General features: G+C 40.4%; 1 protein-coding gene and 1 long non-coding RNA gene across 10 annotated transcripts in view; one reads left to right on the forward strand and one right to left on the reverse strand.

The window, feature by feature from the left end:
• The window catches only part of FARS2 (phenylalanyl-tRNA synthetase 2, mitochondrial), a 536,237-nt gene that overhangs the window by 239,455 nt on the left and 272,839 nt on the right, over positions 1 to 23,943 (forward strand). The gene's annotated exons all lie outside the window — the stretch shown is intronic.
• Positions 1,437 to 12,110, reverse strand: LOC141370087 (uncharacterized). Its single transcript, XR_012373807.1, has 3 exons — positions 11,857 to 12,110; positions 9,826 to 9,964; positions 1,437 to 1,720 (listed from the first exon to the last, which is right to left on the reverse strand). It is a non-coding gene; the product is annotated as an uncharacterized lncRNA (long non-coding RNA).

Below are 23,943 nucleotides of genomic sequence, written 5' to 3' on the forward strand. Positions count from 1 at the left end.
TTTTGAAAAAGTGGAAGCAACGAGAAGCATTTCTGAGAGAGAGCAGTTATTAGAAAGATGGTTGTTGTGTGTGTGTATGTGAGTGTGTCTGTTATTTGTTTGTATAGTTCTTCATTTTATGTTAACTTCTCATTCATTTAAAGTTAACTTAGTCTGGGCAACCTTCTGGTCTTATCTGTGGGTTATAGTTTATTTATAATTTTGCTCATTCACTTCTAACCAAAACCAAACCAGCCCACCACCTTGCTTCTGTAGCAGAGCTATTGTACTGGCTTCAGGCTACATCCTCAATTGATTTTCTGTTCTTACGAATTTTCAAAGACCCCTGCTAAGTCTTTCCATTTATGTGTTTCATCCCCATTAACTCTGCCTGGATGGACACAGCTCTGATTCTCAATCCACTCTCATTTCAGCATGAGCATGCCCGTGAAAACCAGTCCTTCAGTCTTTTATGTTTATTGAAGAGCTCTTGACAAGCACCAGGAAACATCCTCCCTTTTTTTCTCTTATATTGGAAGTTTTATAGTGTAAGCATCATTAGCATTTTTTTATTTTTTCAGTTTTAACTTAAATGTCATAAAGACCTCTTCATAGCCATATTCTTTTTAAAAACAAACAAACATTGATCTTCCCAAGGCAGGTCTATGCTTCCATTGTAAGAGAATCAATCCTATCCTTAATTTAACCATATGTCATTAACCCTGTGGTAAGTAACTGTTAGCAGGATATCCCTGCCTCTTTTTTTTTCCATCCCCTGCATACTTCAGAAGGCTCATTTCTTGTATTCTTTTTAAGGTATTTATTTTCATTTCATTTTTTTTTTTGTTTTTCATTTCTTTTAGCGAGCCAGAGAGAGCGCGTGCGCTCATCTGCATGCCCATGAGTGGGGTGGAGGGAGGGGCAGAGGGAGGAGGAGAGAGAGAAGCTCCAGCAGACTCACCACTGAGTGCGGAGCCTGATGTGGGACAATCTCATGACCCTGAGATGACCTGAGCTGAAATCAAGACGCTTAACCAACTGAGCCACCCAGACGCCCCCAGAAGGCTCATTTCTTATGCACAACTCCTACATACTTCTTTGCTTTCAAAAGTAATGGATGACGTGTGGCCCCCTGAACACGCTCCTTCTGTTTGCCTCTGTAACTTTACACATGCCATTTCTTCTTCCATTAGGCTCCTTCCCCTTTCCCATTTTCTCCCTCTGATTTCTGCTTGTCCTTCAAGATATAACTTTAGTCCCTCATTTAACTCCACATTTGCAAAGTCTTCACAGATCCTGTGTCTGCTCCTTCATTTCATTTCTGACTCCTCCCCCAGCCAAGATGGGGCCTCTCTTTGTATTTCTAAAACGCCCTGTGTACCTCTCTCCAAGGCTGCTGCTGTACTCCCATGCTTGCTGAGTTTCTTTTCTATATCCCCCACTAGATTTTGAGTTCCTTAAAGACAAGAACTGTCTCAGTCAACTTTGTACCTGCAGGCTTACCTCTGAAAACATAATCAACAAATGTTTGGTGGAAGAAAGTAAGGTAGTGTGCTGTATTCCTTTTCAGAGGTTTTATTTCCTTTTCAGATCAACCCAGAGGATGTGAGCCTTAATAACGGCCCTGAGGATGTCCACCTATCCAGCGAGAGCTCTTCAGTGGCTTCTGTCCTCAGGGACATGGCCTGTAAACTTCTTGGTCAGAGGCACACATTCCTCAGTTCATGCAACAGAAGTGTCCCTGAAAAGTTGAATACAAATGAAAGTTTTATAAAAGGAAGACAGGATACCAGTAATGAATTCTTTTATAAATTAAATAGTCATTCCCTAATTTATTAGTGGTTAAGATATATGTCCTTAAAAGAAAAAAAAGATATATGTTCTTAAGAATTAGTTTGTTTACATGAAATAAGATGTTTCTGTATGTGGCTTAAGTCCCCCCACCCTCCGCCCCCAGCCACCTTTATTTCACACCCTCTGTACCACAATGCTGTCTGGTTAGAAAACTGAAACCCAAGTGGGAGGGAATATTCTCTGGTCTTTTTCTTTTTCTTTTCTTTTTTTTTTTTTTGATGTAGTGTTCCATGATTCATTGTTTGCATATAACACCTAGTGCTCCATGCAGTACGTGCCCTCTTTAATACCCGTCACCAGGCTGACCCATCCCCCCACCCCCCTCCCCTCTAGAACCCTCAGTTTGTTTCTCAGAGTCCATAGTCTCTCATGGTTCCTCAACCCCTCCGATTCCCCCACTTCATTCTTCCCTTCCTGCTATATTCTTCTTCTTCTTCTTTTTTTTTTAACATTATGTATTATTTGTTTCAGAGGTACAGGTCTGTGATTCAACAGTCTTACACAATTCACAGCGCTCACCACAGCACGTACCCTCCCCAATATCTATCACCCAGCCACCCCATCCCTCCCACCCCCCACCACTCCAGCACCCCTGTTTGTTTCCTGAGCTTAAGAATTCTTCATATCAGCAAGGTTATATGATACATGTCTTTCTCTGATTGACTTATTTCGCTCAGCATAATACCCTCCAGTTCCATCCACGTTGTTGCAAATGGCAAGATTTCATTCCTTCTGATGGCTGCATAATATTCCATCGAATATATATACCACATCTTCTTTATTCATTCATCTGTCGATGGACATCTTAGCTATTTCCACAGTTTGGCTATTGTGGACATAGCTGCTATAAACATTGGGGTGCACGTACCCCGTTGGGTGCCTGCATTTGTATCTTTGGGGTAAATATCCAGTAGTGCAATTGCTGTATCGTATGGTAGCTCTATTTTCAACTTTTTGAGGAAGCTGCATACTGTTTTCCAGAGTGACTGCACCAGCTTGCATTCCCACCAACAGTGTTGGAAGGTTCCCCTTTCTCCACATCCCCGCCAACATCTGTCGTTTCCTGACTTGTTAATTTTAGCCATTCTGACTGGTATGAGGTGGTATCTCATTGAGGTTTTGATTTGGATTTCCCTGATGCCAAGCGATGTTGAGCACTTTTTCATGTGTCTGTTGGCCATTTGAATGTCTTCTTTGCAGAAATGTCTGTTCATGTCTTCTGCCCATTTCTTGATTGGATCATTTGTTCTGTGGGTGTTGAGTTTAAGAAGTTCTTTATAGATTTTGGGTATTAGCCTTTTATCTGATAGGTCATTTGCAAATATCTTCTCCCATTCTGTCGGGTGTCTTGGTTTTGTTCACTGTTTCTTTTGCTGTGCAAAAGCTTTTTATCTTGATGAAATCCCAGTAGTTCATTTTTGCCCTTGCTTCCCTTGCCTTTGGCGTTGTTTCTAGGAAGAAGTTGCTGTGGCTGAGGTCGAAGAGGTTGCTGCTTGTGTTCTCCTTTAGGATTTTGATGGACTCCTGTCTCACATTGAGGTCTTTCAACCATTTTGAGTCTATTTTTGTGTGTGGTGTAAGGAAATGGTCCAGTTTCATTCTTCTGCATGTGGCTGTCCAATTTTCCCAACACCATTTGTTGAGGAGACTGTCTTTTTTCCATTGGACATTCTTTCCTGCTTTGTCGAAGATGAGTTGACCATAGAGTTGAGGGTCCATTTCTGGGCTCTCGATTCTGTTCCATTGATCTATGTGTCTGTTTTTGTGCCAGTACCATACTGTCTTGATGATGACAGCTCTGTAATAGAGCTGGAAGTCCGGAACTGGGATCCCACCAGCTTTGCTTTTCTTTTTCAACATTCCTCTGACTATTCGGGGTCTTTTCTGGTTCCCTACAAATTTTAGGATTATTTGTTCCATTTCTTTGAAAAAAGTGGATGGTCTTTTGATAGGGATTGCATTGAATGTGTAGATTGCTCTAGGTAGCATTGACATCTTCACAGTATTTTTTCTTCCAATCCATGAGCATGGAAAGTTTTTCCATTTCCTTGTGTCTTCCATAATTTCTTTCATGAGTATTTTATAGTTTTCTGAGTACAGATTCTTTGCCTCTTTGGTTAGATTTATCCCTAGGTATCTTATGGTTTTGGGTGAAATTGTAAGTAGGATCGACTCCTTAATTTCTCATTCTTCTGTCTTATTGTTGGTGTATAGGAATGCCACTGATTTCTGTGCATTGATTTTATATGCTGCCACTTTACTGAATTCCTGTATGAATTCTAGCAGTTTTGGGGTAGAGTCTTTTGGGTTTTCCACATAAAGTATCATATCATCTGCAAAGAGTGAGAGTTTGACTTCTTTTCCGATTTGGATGCCATTGATTTCTTTTTGTTGTCTGATTGCTGTGGCTAGGACTTCTAATACTGTGTTGAATAGCAGTGGTGATAGTGGACATCCCTGCCGCGTTCCTGACCTTAGGGGGAAAGCTCTCAGCTTTTTTCCCCATTGAGAATGATATTCGCTGTAGGTTTTTCATAGATGGCTTTTATGATATTGAGGTACGTACCCTCTATCCCTATACTCTGAAGGGTTTTGATCAAGAAAGGATGCTGTACTTTGTCAAATGCTTTTTCTGCATCTGTCGAGAGGATCATATAGTTCTTGTTTTTTCTTTCATTAATGTATTGTATCACATTGATTGATTTGTGGATGTTGAACCAATCTTGCAGCCCAGGGATAAATCCCACTTGGTCCTGGTGAATAATCCTTTTAATGTACTGTTGGATCCTATTGGCTAGTATTTTTGTGAGAATTTTTGCATCCATGTTCATCAAGGATATTGGTCTGTAATTCTCCTTTTTGATGGGGTCTTTGTCTGGTTTTGGGATCAAGGTAATGGTGGCCTCATAAAATGAGTTTGGAAGTTTTCCTTCCATTTCTATTTTTTGGAACAGTTTCAGAAGAATAGGTATTAATTCTTTAAATGTTTGGTAGAATTCCCGTGGGAAGCCATCTGGCCCTGGGCTTTTGTTTGTTGGGAGATTTTTGATGACTGCTTCAATTTCCATAGTGGTTATAGGTCTGTTCAGGTTTTCTATTTCTTCCTGGTTCAGTTTTGGTAGTTGATACAGCTCTAGGAATGCATCCATTTCTTCCAGATTATCTAATTTGCTGGCATATAGTTGCTCATAATATGTTCTTAAAATTGTTTATATTTCTTTGGTGTTGGTTGTAATCTCTCCTCCTTCATTCATTATTTTATTCATTTGAGTCATTTCTCTTTTCTTTTTGATAGGTCTGGCCACGGGTTTATCAATCTTGTTAATTCTTTCAAAGAAGCAACTCCTAGTTTCGTTGATCTGTTCTACTGTTCTTTTGGTTTCTAGTTCATTGATTTCTGCTCTGATCTTTATTATTTCTCTTCTCCTGCTGGGTTTAGGCTTTATTTGCTGTTTTTTTCTCCAGTTCCTTTAGGTGTAGGGTTAGATTGTGTATTTGAGACCTTTCTTGTTTCTTGAGAAAGGCTTGTATTGCTATACTTAGGACTGCTTTTGCTGCATCCCAAAGATTTTGAACAGTTGTGTTTTCATTTTCATTTGTTTCCATGAATTTTTTTAATTCTTTAATTTCCTGGCTGACCCATTCATTCTTTAGTAGGATGTTCTTTAGCCTCCGTGTATTTGAGTTCTTTCTGACTCTCCTCTTGTGATTGAGTTCCAGTTTCAAAGTATTGTGGTCTGAAAATATGCAGGGAATGATCCCAGTCTTTTGGTACTGGCTGAGACCTGATTTGTGACCTAGGATGTGATCTATTCTGGAGAATGTTCCATGGGCACTAGAGAAGAATGTGTATTCTGTTGCTTTGGGATGGAATGTTCTGAATATATCTGTGAAGTCCCTTTGGTCCAGTGTGTCATTTAAAGTCTTTATTTCCTTGTTGATCTTTTGCTTCGATGATCTGTCCATTTCAGTGAGGGGGGTGTTAAAGTCCCCCACTATTATTGTATTGTTGTCAATGTGTTTCTTTGCTTTTGTTATTAATTGGCTCATATAATTGGCTGCTCCCATGTTAGGGGCATAGATATTTACAATTGTTAGATCTTCTGTTGGATAGACCCTTTAAGTAGGATATAGTGTCCTTCCTCATCTCTTATTATAGTCTTTGGTTTAAAATCTAATTTGTCTGATATAAGTATTTCCACCCCAGCTTTCTTTTGGTATCCATTAGCATGGTAAATTGTTTTCCACCCCCTCACTTTCAATCTGGGGGTGTCTTTGGGTCTAAAATGAGTGTTTTGCAGATAGCATATCGATGGGTCTTGATTTTTTATCCAATCTGATAGCCTGTGTATTTTGATTGGGGCATTTAGCCCATTTACTTTCAGGGAAACTATTGAAAGATATGAATTTAGTGCCATTGTATTGCCTGTAAGGTGACTGTTACTGTATATTGTCTGTGTTTCTTTCTGGTCTGTGTTACTTTTAGGCTCTCTCTTTGCTTAGAGGACCCCTTTCAATATTTCTTGTAGGGCTGGTTTTGTGTTTGCAAATTCCTTTATTTTTGTTTGTTCTTGGCTGCATATTTTTCTCATTTAGTGCTCTGAATATATCATGCCAGTCCTTTCTGGCCTGCCAGGTCTCTGTGGATAGGTCTGTTTCTGATCTAATGTTTCTACCATTGTAAGTTACAGATCTCTTCTCCTGAGCTGCTTTCAAGATTTTCTCTTTGTTGCTGAGACTTGTAGGTTTTACTATTAGATGTTGGGGTGTTGACCTATTTTTATTGATTTTGATGGGGGTTCTCTGTGCCTCCTGGATTTTGATGCCTGTTTCCTTCCCCAAATTAGGGAAGTTCTCTGCTATAATTTGCTCCAATATATCTTCTGCCCCTCTCTGTCTTTCTTCTTCTTCTGGGATCCCAATTATTCTATATTGTTTCATCTTATGGTATCTCTTATCTCTCGAATTCTCCCCTTGTGATCCAGTAGTTTTTATCTCTTTTTCTCAAGTTCTTTATTTTCCATCATTTGGTCTTCTATATCACTAATTCTCTCTTGTGCCTCATTTATCCTAGCAGTTAGAGCCTCCATTTTTTTTGCACCTCATTAATAGCCTTTGTGATTTCAACTTGGTTAGATTTTAGTTCTTTTATTTCTCCAGAAAGGGTTTCTCTGATGTCTCCCATGCTTTTTTCAAGCCCAGCTAGTATCTTTAAAATCATCATTCTGAACTCTAGTTTCAACATCTTACTAATGTCCTTATTGATTATGTCCCTGGCAGTCAGTACTGCGTTTTGTTCTTTTTTTTTTGAGGTAATTTTTTCCATCTTGTCATTTTGTCCAGAGGAGAGTAGATGAATGAGAGAACAAAATGCTAACAAGGTAACAACATCCCCAGAAAATATACACTAAACAAATCAGAAGAGACCGGAAACCAGGGGAAAAGAAAGGGAAAGGAAGAGAAAAGAAAAAAAAGAGAAAAAGATAAAAACAAACAAACATAAACAAAAAAAACCAGAGTATGATCAAATATGATCAGGCTGGTGCATAGATCAGTGCCGCAGAGTAGATATTGGGCATATTTTGGTCTGTTAGAAGAAAGTGCCTCCCCAAATTTTAAAGGAAGTAAAACTTATATATGTACAAAATAAGGGTTAATATGATGAAGTGATGGAATATGAATGTAAAGATGAAAATTATAAAAGATTTTATAAAAGGAATTGATAAGAACTTGGTTGAAAAAAGAAAGGATTTAAAAAAAAAAAGGAGAGAATGTGATCAGGCAGGAGACTAGAACAAAGCCATACACTAGAAATTTAGGGTATATTTTGTTCTGTTAGAAGAAACTATATCCCAAAATTTTAAAGAGAGAACAACTTATATATATATATATAACAAAAATATGTTAACTATTATGAAGGGATAGAATATGACTCTAAAAATGAAAGATAAAAAAGATTTTTTAAAAAGATTGATAAGATGTTGGTTTAAAAAAGGGAAAAAGAAAAATTAAAAAAAAAAAGAAAACGAAAGTGAAAAATAAAAAAAGGCTTTGAAAGACTAAAGAATCTTGGTAAAAAGACATGAATTCTTTGTGCAGTATTTCCCTAGCGCTGGAGTTCTACCGTTCTCATTGATCGGTAAACTTGGTCTTGGGGGCTGTTCTTGTGGATCTTCTGGGGGAGGAGCCTGTTGCCTTGGTTCCCACATGTCTTACCAGAGGTGAAATTGCCCCATCCTTGTCGGTCTGGGCTATGTATTCTGCTCGGATTTGCTCTTGGGAGCTTTTGTTCCCTGTAAGCTTTTGGTACAGCTTTGGAGGACGAGAGTGAAAATGGCGGCCTCCCAATCTCCGCCCGGAGTATTCGAGAACTCGGGGCCCCACTCCTCAGTGAGCCCCCAGAGGAAAGCAGTCAATCACTCCTGTCTCCCAAGTCTGTGGCGGTACTCTGTGCTCACCTGGCCTGTGACCGAGCATTTCTATCTCTGGCACCTGACCCCATGTGAAGTCTCCAAACCCAGCAGATCCCTGCAGTGCGCTCCCGCGCCGCTCCTCCCAGGGGAGGAAGGGGAGTTTCCCTGGATCTGCCACTTGTTGGGTCCCTGCTGGAGGAGCAGTGGCCCGACTGTGCCGCGGATCATGGTTTATGGCAACCCCGAGCTGAGAGCCCGCGCCTCGGCTCCGTCTCTGCAGCCAGCTTCCCTGCTTTGATACCTGGGAGCTCTGTCACACTCAGGCACCCCCGGTCTTTCTGTGACCCCGAGGGTCCTGAGACCACACATTGTCGTTAAGGGTTCCCCCCCCCCCCCCCCCTTAGCCACCGGAGCGATGTCCCTCAGCGGAGCCGACTTCTAAAAATTCCGATTTTGTGCTCTGCTGCTCTGTCACTTGCCAGTAGTGGCCAACGGAGGCCCCCTCTCCCGCCCTCTGTCCTCCCAAATATCGCCTCGGATTCACTTCTCCGCACGTCCTCCCTTCCAGAAAGTGGTCGCTTTTCTCTTGAGAGTTGTTGCTATTCTTTTCTTTGATCTCCTGTTGAGTTCGTGTGTGTTCCAGATTTAGTTCTCCTACTCCTCCGCCATCTTGCTCCTCCTCTTCTGTGGCTTAAGTTTTTGACTGTATAAATTTAATAATGACTCTTTTCCCCAGGTGGTTACCTATTATTAACTAATCCTTAAATGGATACTTTAAGATGGATGTAAAAATTTTACTGCATTGGAAGAGTTAGTTTTGAAGCTTCAGAAGCCCTAATTTAGGGGCCCTTCCATTTCTGAGAAATTCTTTGTGATCATTGCACAAGTCGTTTCTTATTATAATGCTGGAGAGTCCTTGAAATCACCCCTACCTGCTTGTGAGCTAATAACATTTATCTAAGAGGGTTTTTAGATGCTGAAGATACAGTTGATCTGAGATGGTAATCAAGTATTCTTCGGTGATCTCTTTTCTTAATCTTCTTTGCTAGATTCACTTCTTTCACCAGTTCATCCAAACGTAAGTTTCTGGTATTGACAGTATTATTGTCCCGCCACATGCTGCATGCTGTAGTTGAGCAACCTAATCTTTTCCAGTAGCTTCCAGTCTCGCCTCTGGCGGCACCTAGCACATCACTTAACCACCTCATAACCACCTCCTGGCCAAGCTTTCTCATTTTCAGATGATGAGAGTGAGGTTGGCGATCTTTTAGTTTGGAGGCTGTGAATCTTCACATGGTGTTCTGGGCTCTTCCAATGAGATAGAATATACCAGAAGGAAAAAAGTAACCTCACTGCATCGAAGACAGTAGCTATCATTAAGTAAATATCACTTTCAACTTTTCTCCCTGCCTGCCTGCTAGTAAGCACATGTCTCCTGATTGCCCTATGTGAGTTGCTTTATAACCACAGTGGCTTTTGAGGCCCAAATGGTCATGGGCAGTTCTGTTTTCAAGATCGTGTCTGGTTTTTGGAGTCTGCTTCTCAGTGTGGAGTTGGCATCTGTACTTATTGCACTTACCGTCTGCGTCTTTCTCTGGACTCTCACATCCTTGGGTGGGTTTCATCTTAGCTCCTCGTTCAGAGGGCAGTGTCTTCATCCTCTAGGTACCCCTGGCACCTGGCACAGGGAGGGTCCTAAATATATGGGCCTGGTAATCCTGAAATATACAGTTAGTCTAACCTTAGTTAATTCTGTGAAGTTTCTAAGAATTTGGTCAGTTTATTTGGGAAGCTGTGGTTTTTCACGGTTTCATGGTTAAAGAGCAGGGCTGTAGAGTCAACCTGCTCGGTCCTCATCTTGCTCTGTCCTGGCCATGGGGAAAACTTAGACCCCGAGATAGCCTCTTTGCGCCTCAATGTCCTTATTTGGTAAACTCAGCATGGTAATATTAATGGTCATCTCTTAGGATTCTTAAAAAGATTGTATGTGGAAAACAGAGTAGTTGTGGGCACAACTACCTTATGGTAAATGTTAGTTTGAAAATGATAATAATATTAGTAGTAGTGTTATTGTTATTATTAGTGTTTTTCTCCAGACTTCTCCATTTCCTCATTCGTGAAATAAATGGGATTGCACTAAAAGATTATTTCTAAGATTTCTTATGCTTTTTTCTATGATTTTAGATATACGTTTTGATGGTTATAAGCGTTCATTCCCTTAAGAAAGTTATCAAAAGGTAATAATAAGCCATGTTTCAAAACACTTGTTTTCTTAATATTGTGATTTACTTCAGAATTCCCTTAAATAGAATATATACTGATACAATGTTTTTCATCCACTTTCCTTATTGAGAGACTGAGGCCAGTAGTAAAAACCTACAATCACCCAGTATTAGGGCTGAAAGGGACCTGAGGGAGCATCTCGTCCATCCTCTGCAGAAAGTCTGTGATGTTGTCAACCCAGGATTTCTGGGTTGGTACACATCAAAATAAACTCCTTTAAGAGCTGTAACCCTTAGTGTCAGCAACATCAAAGCCAGTGATTTCTTAAGTGGTATTTCTCATCCTGCAATGCATTGAAGAATAATATTCTTAAGCTCTGAAAGACTGTACATCTGTTTCCAAAGTTAGATTAATATTTCAGAGCATGCCAATTAGATCTTTTTTTTTCCTCTGGCTGGTAATAGAAAAAAAATTTTTTTAGCTATATAATGAAAGGAGAATTTGTGTGATGGTGAAGTAATGTTGTATCTTATTATAAAAACTGAATTCCTTTCATATTCTCATCAAGCATTTCATATTTAAAGGGAGAACTATTTAAGGATAATCCATAACATTATAGAAAGAAATTCATTTTCTAAAATATAGTTTGACCAGAAATCTTTAAATCTATGTCAAAGGGGGCCATTTCATTCATGAAATTGAATGATGTTACTTTGAGCACTAGTGTTTGATCTTTGATCTTTTTCCTAGGTCAACAGAATAGATTATAGATTCCCTGCATAATCTGTAAACCATTTCATTTCCTAACAATTAGCAAATTATTCACACTTTACAGAAGAATGGTATGCCTGAGATGCTACAGTCAGTTCCTGTTCTTATACAAATGGATTGGAGAGAAATCCTGAGATAAGAATGAAAAGATAATTTCATTCGTCTGTAGAGGGTAATGTGTGAGAGATGACTTTTGTAGCCCATCCCTGGTTCAGAATGATGAAAGTGAAGGATTTCTGTATCTTCCAGCTATTGTATGCCAGGAAAAATTTGAAAATAATCTCTTCCTGACAATCTCACTTTGCTGCATTCTGGTCATTTCAAGTCTGATAGGACTCTTGTCCTTGAAGAGGGCCAGAGAGCCGTGTGAATCCCTTACACAAATGTCATGACAGAAACCCATCTTTAGCCATTTGCTCCTTCCACTCTGACCATTTCTGGGGGGCACTCGGGAGCAGCCCCATGGTCAGCCACCCACCCAGCAGCTGTGTGGCTTTCCTACCCGGGGCCATCACCACCCACTGGCCCACTGAAGCTCCTTCCTGTGCAGAGCTGTGTTCTGTCAGAGCCCACTCTGTCCACACCAGCTCCCAGCCCAACCGCTCCTCCTCCTCACCTCTCTGATCCTCACGCACACTTCAGACTCCTCCTGTGCTCTGCGTCCCTCCTGGCATCAGCTGAAGAGACTCAGGGGCGGGGGTGATGAGTAGCTAATCTTGCCGCTGGATACTTTCTTGTCCTTCTCCCTAGACAGCTGCACAGGGCTGAGAAAACCCCTTACCCCGCTCCAGCATGTCAAAATCTAGCAGCTCACTGTTAATTGCCTCTGTAGCAACTCACAGACCATCTGCCGGCTCTGGAATTTGGCCCTGGTGTTCCTTACTGGAGCAGGGTTTCTGTCAGTGACACTGACTCAGTTCAAGGGTAAACTGATGATGTTCCATTAAAAATCAAAGGTGATGGAAAAATTTGTGGTCTTTGGTTCTAAAAAGATGAGGCTTGGGTTTGGAGGTGGAAATACTTAAGATAAACAGAGCTTTCATAATTTTGATTTTTCTTTTTTTTTTTAAAGATTATTTTTTTATTTGAGAGAGAGAGAATGAGAGATAGAGAGCACGAGAGGGAAGAGGGTCAGAGGGAGAAGCAGACTCCCTGCTGAGCAGGGAGCCTGATGCGGGACTCGATCCCGGGACTCCAGGATCATGACCTGAGCCGAAGGCAGTCGCTTAACCAACTGAGCCACCCAGGCGCCCAATAATTTTGATTTTTCTTTAAAGGCCCTAGATTCCATGATCAAACAGCTTTTTTTGAGTTGGAGTCCAGTCTTCTCAGAATTCGATTCTACCCAGTGTTCATCACTATAGCCTCAGGGTTAATTTTGGGGGTTTAGGATTCAGATGGCTTGGATTTGAAATCTGGTTTTGTTACTTGGCAGTTGTATGACCTCACACAAGGTACCCATTCTCGGTATCATTCTCCTCATCTCAGAAATGGGAATAATATTGGTACTGACCCTGAGGAGTTCTAAAAATTAATGAATGTTACAGGGAGAGCACTGAGAACAGTTGCTGCCACAGAAAAACAGTTCAATGAATATTAGATTTTAATATATTATTATTTACTATTATTATTACCAACACTTTTCCGGAAGGTTCTTTATTCTTTGAATAAAGAAGCAAGATCTCTTCAGAATGCTTTCCAATTTCAGCTCTCAGCTGAACTTGTATTTGTAGTTGTTTAAGGGTCATTTACATAATGGAGAAAAGGATGAAACTTTTCCTTTCTCATCTGTATAATTTTTAGTTTATTGTGATAACTAATAAGTAAATCTAGGCTTAAGAGTAGATTTGTTCTGTACAGTGTTAAGGAGGATGGGTCTGGGTTTATTCAAACTAACCTCAGAAATGAAGTTGGAAACTAACTAATGCTGTGAATGTTAAATATTCCAAGGAAAAAAAAAAGGCTTTCTTTTTCATCTGACTTATCTAGAAAACAGAGCAATTCATTAAGATCCTATTGATACCCTGCTTTTTTCCCTTCTTGTCCTGGAAGAGTGTGAGCAGAAAGTAAGATATCCCTTTTCTTATCCTTTTAATGTTTGCTCATGATGCAAAGTTGAGCACTGTGAATTTTTCTGGACCTTTCTCACTCTGCTGTAAATAAACTTAGGTGCCTTTGAGTCATCTTGGGGTAAGGCTATTCCATTTATAACAGCCAGCCTATTGTTATCTGTTTCTCTTCCTCCTCTCTTGCACCTTTCTTCCTGCTCTTTCTTATCAGTAAATGGCTTCTAAGCCAAAGTGTAGGAATACTTAACAATAAGTGAACCCCAGTGACAGGATTTCAGACACTGAGAGACTGACCTAGAAGCAGCAGTAGAGGGCGCTCGGCCCCTCATTTCATAATAATGGAGCCTGCACCAAACATCTTTCATTTGAGGAGCTAAAAATGAATTGCACATATTAATTAAGTCTTGCGGAGACCTTGTTCAGTGATCCAGTGCTAAGTGCCTAAAATAAGTAGATCTTATTTTAATCTTGGGGAAACTAGGTATAAGAGGGAATTTCCTAAGATTCCGGAGGAAGAGTCAGAATTTCACTAACGATCCGGGAATCTTTCTCTTGCTTTTCCCTCCTGTGGCCAGTATCCCAAATGTTCCTTCATTTAGGAAGAGCCAAAGGGAAAACCCAGGAGTTTTAATTTTCTCTTGAGTATTGCCTTTAATGCAAGATATATGAGATGCATGCATTAAATAAATCAGTTAGTCACAACACTGTACCACCAGGGATTCAAAATTAATCCTTTTTGTTAAGATGGTTATTCTAGTGGCTCTTTGCTTTTGGCCAACAAAGACCCTTAAAACATGGAAAATGAAAAATAAATGGCATTCCTGGAATCTGTGCACGCAGATCATATTCCGTGTGATCTTGTTCGCTCCTATTATGTGGTGATTAGAGCAGGGCTTCAGTCAGCTGGAGGATTCCCCAAGGCAAGGTCTTGTCCCACCAGTGCACATGGCGTGCCCCGTCTGACACCACGGGGACTTGAGAATTGAGCCCAGGGAAGCTGCAGTGTGGTGCAGCAGATGAGCACCAGTGGTTGCCATGGAGATCACTAATACTGCTGAAACTCAAAGAAAGGGCACTTGCCGCAGCTCAGGAGCCTGCCTGAAAATGAATGAGAAACAAGCGGAATTTAGAATAGGCCCTCAGCTAGTTGTCCCACACGGAGTTTTAATTTCCTTTCCTTTCCTCTTCCTTTTCCTTTTTCAAAGAGTAGATTGAAAGCAAGGCTGTGTTCTAAAGAATGCTCAGTCCCCTCCGACCTCATCACAGCCTGGCATATCCTTGGAAGAGATGTATATTAATGATGGTGCATGACTAATAAGATTGGGGGTGGCGGCCCGCGAGGCGCGTGCTGGCCCTTCTGGAGCCCATGTGCCGCTTGTCACTGGGGTTTAGTAGGCACCTTGGGATTTGTCTGCAGCATATGCGCTGGTGTTAATGATTGAAAAATTACCACAACAATTAGTCACGGATCGCTAAAGGCAGGGCCCCCGAATGTGATGGACAATGTGATTAAATCCATGTATGTGACAATTAACTGTGCTTCAGGTTTATCCACCAAGGAGAGTGCCCTGGGGGTGAGAGCAGAGGGGAATGAGAAGGAGGAAAAAAGGGTAACAAAAAAGGAGCAGGAGAGAACAACGCTGCAGAATGGATCTGATTCAGCTGGTACTATTGGTTTTAATCTGATCCTGAATTAATCACAGTTTGATTAATCCCGGTTTTATTGCACCTTTCTAGTGCCCATTTATTTATAGCTCCCTTAATTTATGGAGGCATTACTGATTAAATTCTGACCATTCCATGTTTTTTAAAATTTTAAAACCAGGTCTCTCCATTTAATGTGATGTTCTAGGTGATCCAAAGTGCAATTATCTAGTAAAAGCTAAGCGGGCACCAGACATAGCATGTCATGAATCCCCTTATGTATCACAGCTGAGTAACCCAGAATAAATATTTGTTTGCTCAATATTCTGCCTAAGCAAAAAAGAAGCCTTGTGATGTCAATCTGCTTGTTTATTTGGGTAGAAGAAATAAGACACACACATACAACTTTGTTAAATAAGAGGAGCACAAATGCAGTATATATCACATAACATTTTGTGCACAAGAATAAACAGTGTTAATATTTGGATGAACTGTCTGCACATAAATATTCATAGCATAAAAGGGTATTTGTAGCCCATAGATATGTTGATATGTGGGATTATTTTAACCAGTATGTATCTTTCTTATTTTGAATACATGTTACATGTTATTGTTGATGTTATTCATATTTTTATACAAAACACTGCCATTAAATATGCCAAGGAGGTGGTGACATAAACCAGCATAAGCAAAGCCTCATGCTTTGTAATTCATGAGCTTTGTATGCATGTTGTGAGTTAAGAATACCCCATTCCTAATTCAGGAAAGGGCATCTAATGCTTTAGAAAACACTGAATTACATATAAATACATGCTTTTCCTTCTTTCAGTTTTCCTTAGGTTTATTCCATTGCTCTTGTTTAAAGTAAATTTGGAAGAAGGCTCAGTTTTGTTTTGTTTTGTTTTTAATATGCACATTAAAGTGAGTTATCTTTATTACTTGCATTTTTGCCTGATCTACATAGGCATATAAAGATAGAAGATCTGTGATGTGGGCAGCAGTGTCTTTCATCATAGTAGTAACAGCAGGTAATCAGCACAAGCAAAGATCTTACTGTATTGGTAACACAGCACAGATGCTGCCCTGTTAGATACCCCTAGAGACCTACGTCTCTAATTGCTAATATCACCATATTTTAGAGCACCAACCAACCAAGACACCCAGTCTTGCTGTGGATGATTTGGGAACTTCACGATTACCCCCTCTTGCCAAATTTGTGCTTTCTATGTCAACTTCCCAGTACCCAGCCCTTCAGTTCTGCCAGGAATTTACGTGAAGGTAGGAAAACTCTTCATACATGAACTAGCCTTCATACCCACCAAAAGTAACAGACTACTTCTTGAGCCAGTAACTCATATCTTTATTCTCTAATGGCACATGCCACTGTCTACCTGTGTAGCTCTAATGATCAGGACCAGTGAGCACTGTATGTTCATTTGTTTGTTAATTTAACAATTCATATATTTATTATCTACCCGGCAAGTGACCTATACCAGTCAATTCCAGGCATATTCTAGATACTTGAAGTGGGGATGAAGGTAGAAGATGGGGAGACTCACTAACACATACTCTCTGCTGATGGGTGTTGTAAAGATGAGATATATACAAAAAGAACCATATGCAAGGTAAAAATTGACAGTTGCTCACATGAGATGTGATTGTTTGCAGATGGGAGAGATGACTTTTCCTGGGATGTTAGAAGGCTTTGTGGCATTTGACTTGGTCTTTGAAGAGGTTCCCATTGCACTCATAGCCAGTGGTCAAAAGACTAGATTTCTTGGACAGTTTCTTAAAAGTGTGGAGATGGGTGTGTAGGATTGAAGAGGTATGTGCAAGAATGTGTGTGTAGTACTACTTAGGCTTTAACAAGGAAACAGAATGTAATTTGAGTGTATGATGTGGAAACTGTTGCATCCAGATCATAGAGGACCTTAAATGCCCAGCCAAGGAGTTTGTGCTTCATATTTTATAGCCGGTGAATTGAGTCATTGTCAAAGAGGACGAGAAGACATTTCATGAAGCACATGCGTTTCAAACCAGGTCCTGACTACATCCTGAAAGCTTCCAGCAAAACCTTGGAGGTCCTGTATGTCTAGCCCCTGCCCATTGCTCTGGCTTCATAAGACACTTTCTTGTTCCCCCTCTCTACTGTGGTCACACTGGTTTCTATTGTCTGAACAGGCTGACCTTGCCTCTGTCTGAATCTCTGTTCCCTACCGAGTTTTTATCTGAAATACCCATTCCCCCCAGCCTTGTCATGGCTACTTCTTTCTCATCATTCAGGTCGCAGCCTGGAGAGTCCCTCTTTCACTGTTTGCCTATTTCCCAGCCCACAGTTCCCCTCTCTACACCCTAACACCAAGGGGCTCACCGTAGTGGACACTGGCAGTTGCCCCCTGCCCCCAGTTTTGTTCACGTAGCCATTTTGACCCTTGGTAATTCAGGGGAAGGTGCTTCTCTCCCTTCCCCAATGGTAGACCCTGATTAGGCTCATCTTCTTCATTGTAGTTCTCTCATTGGTGACTGGTTTCATCATGGGCACGTGACTCAGGGCTGGACGAATGAGATCCGAGGGGCTCCTGGGAAAACTGCTCTCGCGGCTGAGAAAGTGTCACGGGAACAGGTGGTCTCCTCTTCGTCCCCTGGAAGTTAAATAGCCGATGACAGTATAGAGGTTTGCTGCCTACGGATAAAACCAAAACCCAAAGGAAGGCAGCGCCAGAACCGCAAAGAGGCAAAATCCTGGTGGAACATGCCCAGAACGACTCCACTTTAGAATTCTTGTTTCCTGAGATGTATTCCTTTTTCAAAGCCCCTTGAATTGGGTTTTCTGTTACCCGAGTGAAAGGCATTCTAATTGATATGCTGTCTTTTATATTCCCAGGGTTATTTTCTTCATGGCATTTATCACTATTTATTTACATGTTTGTTATCTGTCTTCCTTACCAGAATTTAAGCTTCTTTTGGGCATGTACTTATCTGTCTTATGACTATTGACGCCACAACTCCTAGAACAGAGTGAGGTGGGATAGTGGGTGATCAGTAAATACTTACTGGCTGAATGAGTGGAGTAAGGGAGGGAGGTTAATGTAGCCTTGTATGAAGAATCATGGAGAAGGGTTCGAGTCAGCTGGTGGAAACCTATTGCAGTTGCTATTGTAGAGAAGTTCTGGAAAGGAGGCAGTGAGAGCTTATGCCTTGCTTGCGGTGGTGTAGTGGAGGCAGGGCCAGATAAGAAGGATACGGCGGACCAGACAGGACTTGGCAATTGACTGAGGGGTGGGATTTTCTCCTGAGACTAGTACTCAGGGTTATTGGGAGGAACAGGGGAGGTAGGAGATAGAGCAGGTGCAGGAAAACAGGTAGGTGAAAATCAGAAATACAGAAGATTAAGTGCCAGTTAGGCATCAGCATGAAGCTCTCTCTAGCTAGTAGTTGAAAATCAGGAATGGAGAGAGACTATTTATAATCAGAAGAAAATACCTCTTTGTTTCTAAAGATAATTAGGCTTGGCAATTGACTCTTCATTTCTAGTTAAAATGCGTGACTGAAAAGCAGGGTCCCTGTCCAACCCAACTTTATATGTCCAAACCCCCGGGGTGTGTGCTTATCACAATACTTTGTATATAATTCCTTGAGACAAAAACAAAAACAAATGAAAGCTTTGACTATGCTTGGTTCTAACAGGACTAAGCAGAACTAGTCCTAAGATTAGTTTGATGGTCTGAGATGCACAGGAACTGGTTTCAAAGCAGAGTCATAGCCCATAAGCAGACCTCCTTGAGACACTCTCGATCCCATTGCACTAGTTTCTTCTTAACACTTCCCAATATCCTGAAAAACCCTTTGTTTGACTCACAAGAACAATTCTCACTGCAGCATCTTCAGGTCATATAACAACAGTTAGGAACATAGGTTCTGGATTCAGGCTGCCCAAGCTTGAGCCCTGTCTTACTAGCTGGGTGACCTTGGGCTGATTCCTTAACCTCTCTAAGCCTTACTAAGTAGTGTAAATTAATTTTTATGTGTGTATTACATATTACATGTATAATTATACATATTATATATAAATTACACATACAATTTACATATATACCCACAATTTACATATTACACACATGTACTGTGTCTTAGAAGACACAGCTAACATCATCAATGGGGAAAACCTGAATGCTTTCCCTCTAAGATACAGTATAAGGCAAGGATGCCCACTCTTGCCACTTGTATTCAACATAGTATTGATTGCTAGAGCAGTCAGACAAGAAAAAGAAATAGAAGGTATCCAGTTCGCAGAGGAAGAAGTAAAATTAGCTCTATTTTGTAGGAGACATGGTCATATATTTAGAAAACCCTAAAGAGCGCCTTTACATGCCAGGTTAATACTGGACTGACATAGATAGCACTTAAGAATAATCTTAACCAAAGATGTGAAAGACTTGTATCCTGAAAGCTATTTAAAAAATGATGAATAAAATTAAGGAAGACACAGATAAATGGAAAGACGTTCTTTGTTCATGGTTTGAAATAATTAATATTGTTAAAATGTCTATATGACCCAAAGTGAACTACTGATTCAATGCAATCCCTATCAAAATCCATTGGTGTTCTTTACAGAAATAGGAAAAAAAAAAGTTCTCAAATTTAAATGAACCACAAAGACCCTAAATGGTCACAATAGTTTTGAGCAAGAAGAACAAAGCTGGAGGCGTCACACTTCCTGATTTCAAACTTTATTGCAGTGCTACAGTAATTAAAACAGTATGATACTGGCATAAAAACAAACAAAAAAAGAGACCAATGGAACAGATTAGAGAGCCCAGAAATCCGTTTATCTGCAGATGACTGATCTTTGACAAGGGTCAAGAACACACAGTGTGGAAGGGATAGTCTCCTTATTAAATGGTGTTGGGAGAAGTAGATATCCACATGTAGAAAATGAACTTGGACCTTCATCTCACACGATATACAATCAACCCAAAATGGATCAAAGACTTAAACATAACCCCCGAAACTGTAAAATTATGAGACGAAGACATAGGGAAAAAGCTCCTTGACATTGTTCTGGAAAATGACTTTTTTGGGTATGACACCAAATGCACACGTAATGAAAGCAAAAGTAGACGCTTGGAGCTACATCAAAATAAAAAGCTTCTGTACAGCAAAGGAAATGAAAGAGTGAAAAGGCACCCTATGGAATGGGAGGAAATGTTTGCAAACCACATTTCTGATAAGGGATTAATATTCAAAGCATATAAGGAACTCCTACAACTCAATAACAACAACAAAAAAGGATTAAAAATGGGCAAAGGACTTGAATAGACATTTCTCAAAAGAAGACATACAGTGGCCAGCAAGTGTGTGGAAGACTACTCAGCATTGTTGATCATCAGGGGAATGCAGATCAAAACCACAGTGAGATCTCTCCTCATACTTATTAGAATGGCTAGTATCCAAGAAAAGAAGAGAAGGTAAAGGTTGTTGAGAATGCAGAGAAAAGGGAACCCTCATGCACTTTTGGTGGGAATGTAAATTGGTGTAGCCACTGTGGGAAACAGTATGGAGGTTCCTCACAAAAAATTAAAAATCAAACTACCATGGGATCCGGCATTTCCACTTCTGGGTGTATATCCAAAGGAAGTGAAATCATTATCCCCATGTTCATTGCAGCATTATTCACAGGAGCTGAATGACGGAAACAATCTAGGTGTCCATTGGTCAATGAATTGATAAAATGTGGAACGTATAAGTACAAATGTGGAACGTATAAGTACTAGTATTCAGCCTTTAAAAAGAAAGAAATCCTGACATTTGGGGCAAACATGCTAAGTGAAATAAGTCAGACACAGAAAGACAAATACTGCCTGTTTTCATTTATATTTAGAATTCAAAATACTCAAACTCCTAGAAGTAGAGAATAGAACAAGTGTTTGCCAGGGGCTAAGGGGAGAGGGGAAATGGGGAGATGTCGGTCCAGGAGCACGAAGTTTCAGTTAGGCAAGATGAATAATTTCAGGGGACCTAATATACAGCATGGTGACTGTCGTCAACAATATATACTGTATACTTGAAATTTGCTAAGAGGGTAAATCTTAAGTGTTCTCATCTCTCTCTCACACACACACACAAAACAGTAACTATATGAGAGGATGGATATGTTCATTAGCTTTGTTGTGATCATTTCACATAGATACATGTATCAGAACATATTATATACCTTACATATGTATCATTTTTATTTGTCAATTATACCACATTAAATGGGGGAAGAAAAAAGGAAAGAAAAGTAAAAAAGAAACATAAAAAATAATATGTGTGGACTCTAGTTGCAGGAACACAGATTATTGTGGTAGCAACAGAAGCTTCAGATAATTTCATGATCTGTTCTGTGACCGGAGGCTGTTTAACCTGTCTATCCATTGGTAGTTTTTTCCTATTGTATTTAAAATTCTAAAATGTGAGAGAAATAATTTTCTAGCTGAGGATAATATATCTTTCACTTGTATGGTGCTTTCCAGATTATTTTCTTATTCTCTGATCTCGGTCTATTTGGGGAAGATGCGGGGAATATCATTGCTATTTTATGAGGAAAGAAGCCGTGGTTAAATGTCCTAGTAATGAACAGCTGAAGCATGAGTAGAGCCTGAGCCTTCTGTTTCCTAGCCTCTGGCTGGAGCTGCTCATCTGTTAATCCGTCTGTGCTACCAATGCCAAGTAGAATAAATACCCAGAAGCCTAGGCTAGATAAACGTGTTCAGGCCTCCATAGTTCTCTCACATTGACTGAGGGCTCCCAACTTACACATGGAAAACAAACACCACCACCACTAAAATGGTTGGTTTGGGTGGCAAGTAAATTAGCTCGTCTAGTGTAGCTTTTCTACCTTTGCCCTAAATTGCTGCTACTTTGGGCTGTCTCTTGACCTACTCTCAGCACCTGTGAATGGCCAGGTGATTGCAGTTTGATCGTTTGCTTTTGGTGGCCACGTGGCATTGCTTCCCAGGATTGTCCCATTCTCAGCAGAGGAGAGACTCACTCGGTCCCACCGGTGAGTCAGAGTCCCAATGCTTATTCCAAGAGTAAATATTTTTGGAAGCCTCCTGTCTTTTCTTGACTATAAAATATACAGATATTATCGTCACCATCCTATAATCATACTAACTTTAGTATATAGAAGCACTGAATATTATGTGTCATATATGGTGGCTTTTAAAAATTCTGGTGTTCTTAACCTGTGACTCTGTGTTTCCTGGACACCCTTGGGGAGGCATCTTACCCAGAAGTCTATCCTGCTGGCTTATGTTGGGCTCCTCTATGCAGATATTTTCACTTGTGATAACCTTTGTCCAGAAGTCCTTATTGTAGTCCAACGTGCTGCAGTAGTTTGAGTGTTGCCTACAAAATGTGGTAGGCTTGTCTGCTCTTTCTCGTTGGTAGACCTCTATTTGACTCATTCTGTTCAAAATCAGTTATCTTCTATTCCAATGGGGACCACCATCAGAGAGGCAACATGACGTAGGAAATGTTTTAGGAGTCTGGACCAGGGATTGAGTTACTCCGTCCTCTGGTGTCATGAAGCGTTACCCCTGGACAGTCTCTTCTTGAAAACCCAGGAACGGGAAGGTCTCCACATATTCATCTAGGTTTGTCTCCCCGCAGCATAAAACCATTTCTAATATGCAGTTGTTTATCTTTTAAATTTTATTCATCTTTCTGATTCCCAACTTCTCCTTTTGCATAATATATCTATAAAAGTTATAGCATCTTGGAACAAATGCTGTTACAGCTCAGATTGCTGCATAATAAAACAATTTCCACAGCCCTGTGCAATGACCCAGTTTAGGTGGTATTGTATATATAAAATTCCAGAATAGTTTTAAAAAGAACATTCTGATTTGAACTAATAGCACTGACCACCTTACAACTTAATTTCAAAGGTTAGCTAACAGCTTTAAGATAGTTAAGCCAAAACCTACACAGCCACACCCAAGTATACCAGTCTCAGGCAGATATCAACTAGCCATCACTCTTAATTTTAATATTTTATTTTATTTTATTTTATTTAATATTATTTTTTTTAAATTTTTGAGAGAGAGAGAGAGAGAGAGAGAACACGAATGGGGAGGGGCAGAGGGACAAGCAGACTCTCCACTAAGCAGCGAGCCTGACACGGGGCTCCATCCCAGGACCCTGAGGTCATGATGAGCAGAAGGCAGTCGCTTTTTTTTTTAATTTAATTTTATTGTGTTATGTTAATCACCATACATTACATCATTAGTTTTTGATGCAGTGTTCCATGATTCATTGTTTGCGTATAACACCCAGTGCTCCATGCAGAATGTGGAGCCCTCTTTAATACCCATCACCAGGCTAACCCATCCCCCCATCCCCCTCCCCTCTAGAACCCTCAGTTTGTTTTTCAGAGTCCATCGTCTCTCATGGTTCGTCTCCCCCTCCAATTTCCCCCCCTTCATTTTTCCCTTCCTACTATCTTCTTTTTTTTAACATATAATATATTATTTGTTTCAGAGGTACAGGTCTGTGATTCATCAGTCTTACACAATTCACACTGATATCGGGGAGACTTGAAGCTCAGCTGCCTCTATTTACAGATAAGGTGACAGAAATTCCAGAGGACAAATGACAGAACTGGGGACAGAGCATCTGCTAGCCGCTCTGGGGCTGTGTCTTCTGAGACCCAGCTCAGGGCCCCTCCCTGAGCAGCATCTCAGGCACCTGGGGAAAAAGACATTGCCAAGGGCTTGAATGTTATGCTTTCACTGTTTGAGGTAGATTTCTTTTTAAAAATTAATTTCAGGTTTTGCCTTCAATTTGTCTTTTTCCCGATGATGAAATCTCAGGTTTTTAACCCAGCAACATGCAGACCTCTGGTAAATGGAACATATAAGCCATCAGATTAGTATTCCCTAATGTGATGATAAAGTTCTGGGTAGAAAGAAAGTTATGTTTATTAACTGCTTCCTTGGGACTGG

The sequence above is a fragment of the Callorhinus ursinus genome, unplaced genomic scaffold (assembly GCF_003265705.2).
Source record: "Callorhinus ursinus isolate GAN/ISIS: 27379988/994484 unplaced genomic scaffold, GSC_fseal_2.0 scaffold26, whole genome shotgun sequence".
Taxonomy (NCBI): Eukaryota; Metazoa; Chordata; class Mammalia; order Carnivora; family Otariidae; genus Callorhinus; species Callorhinus ursinus.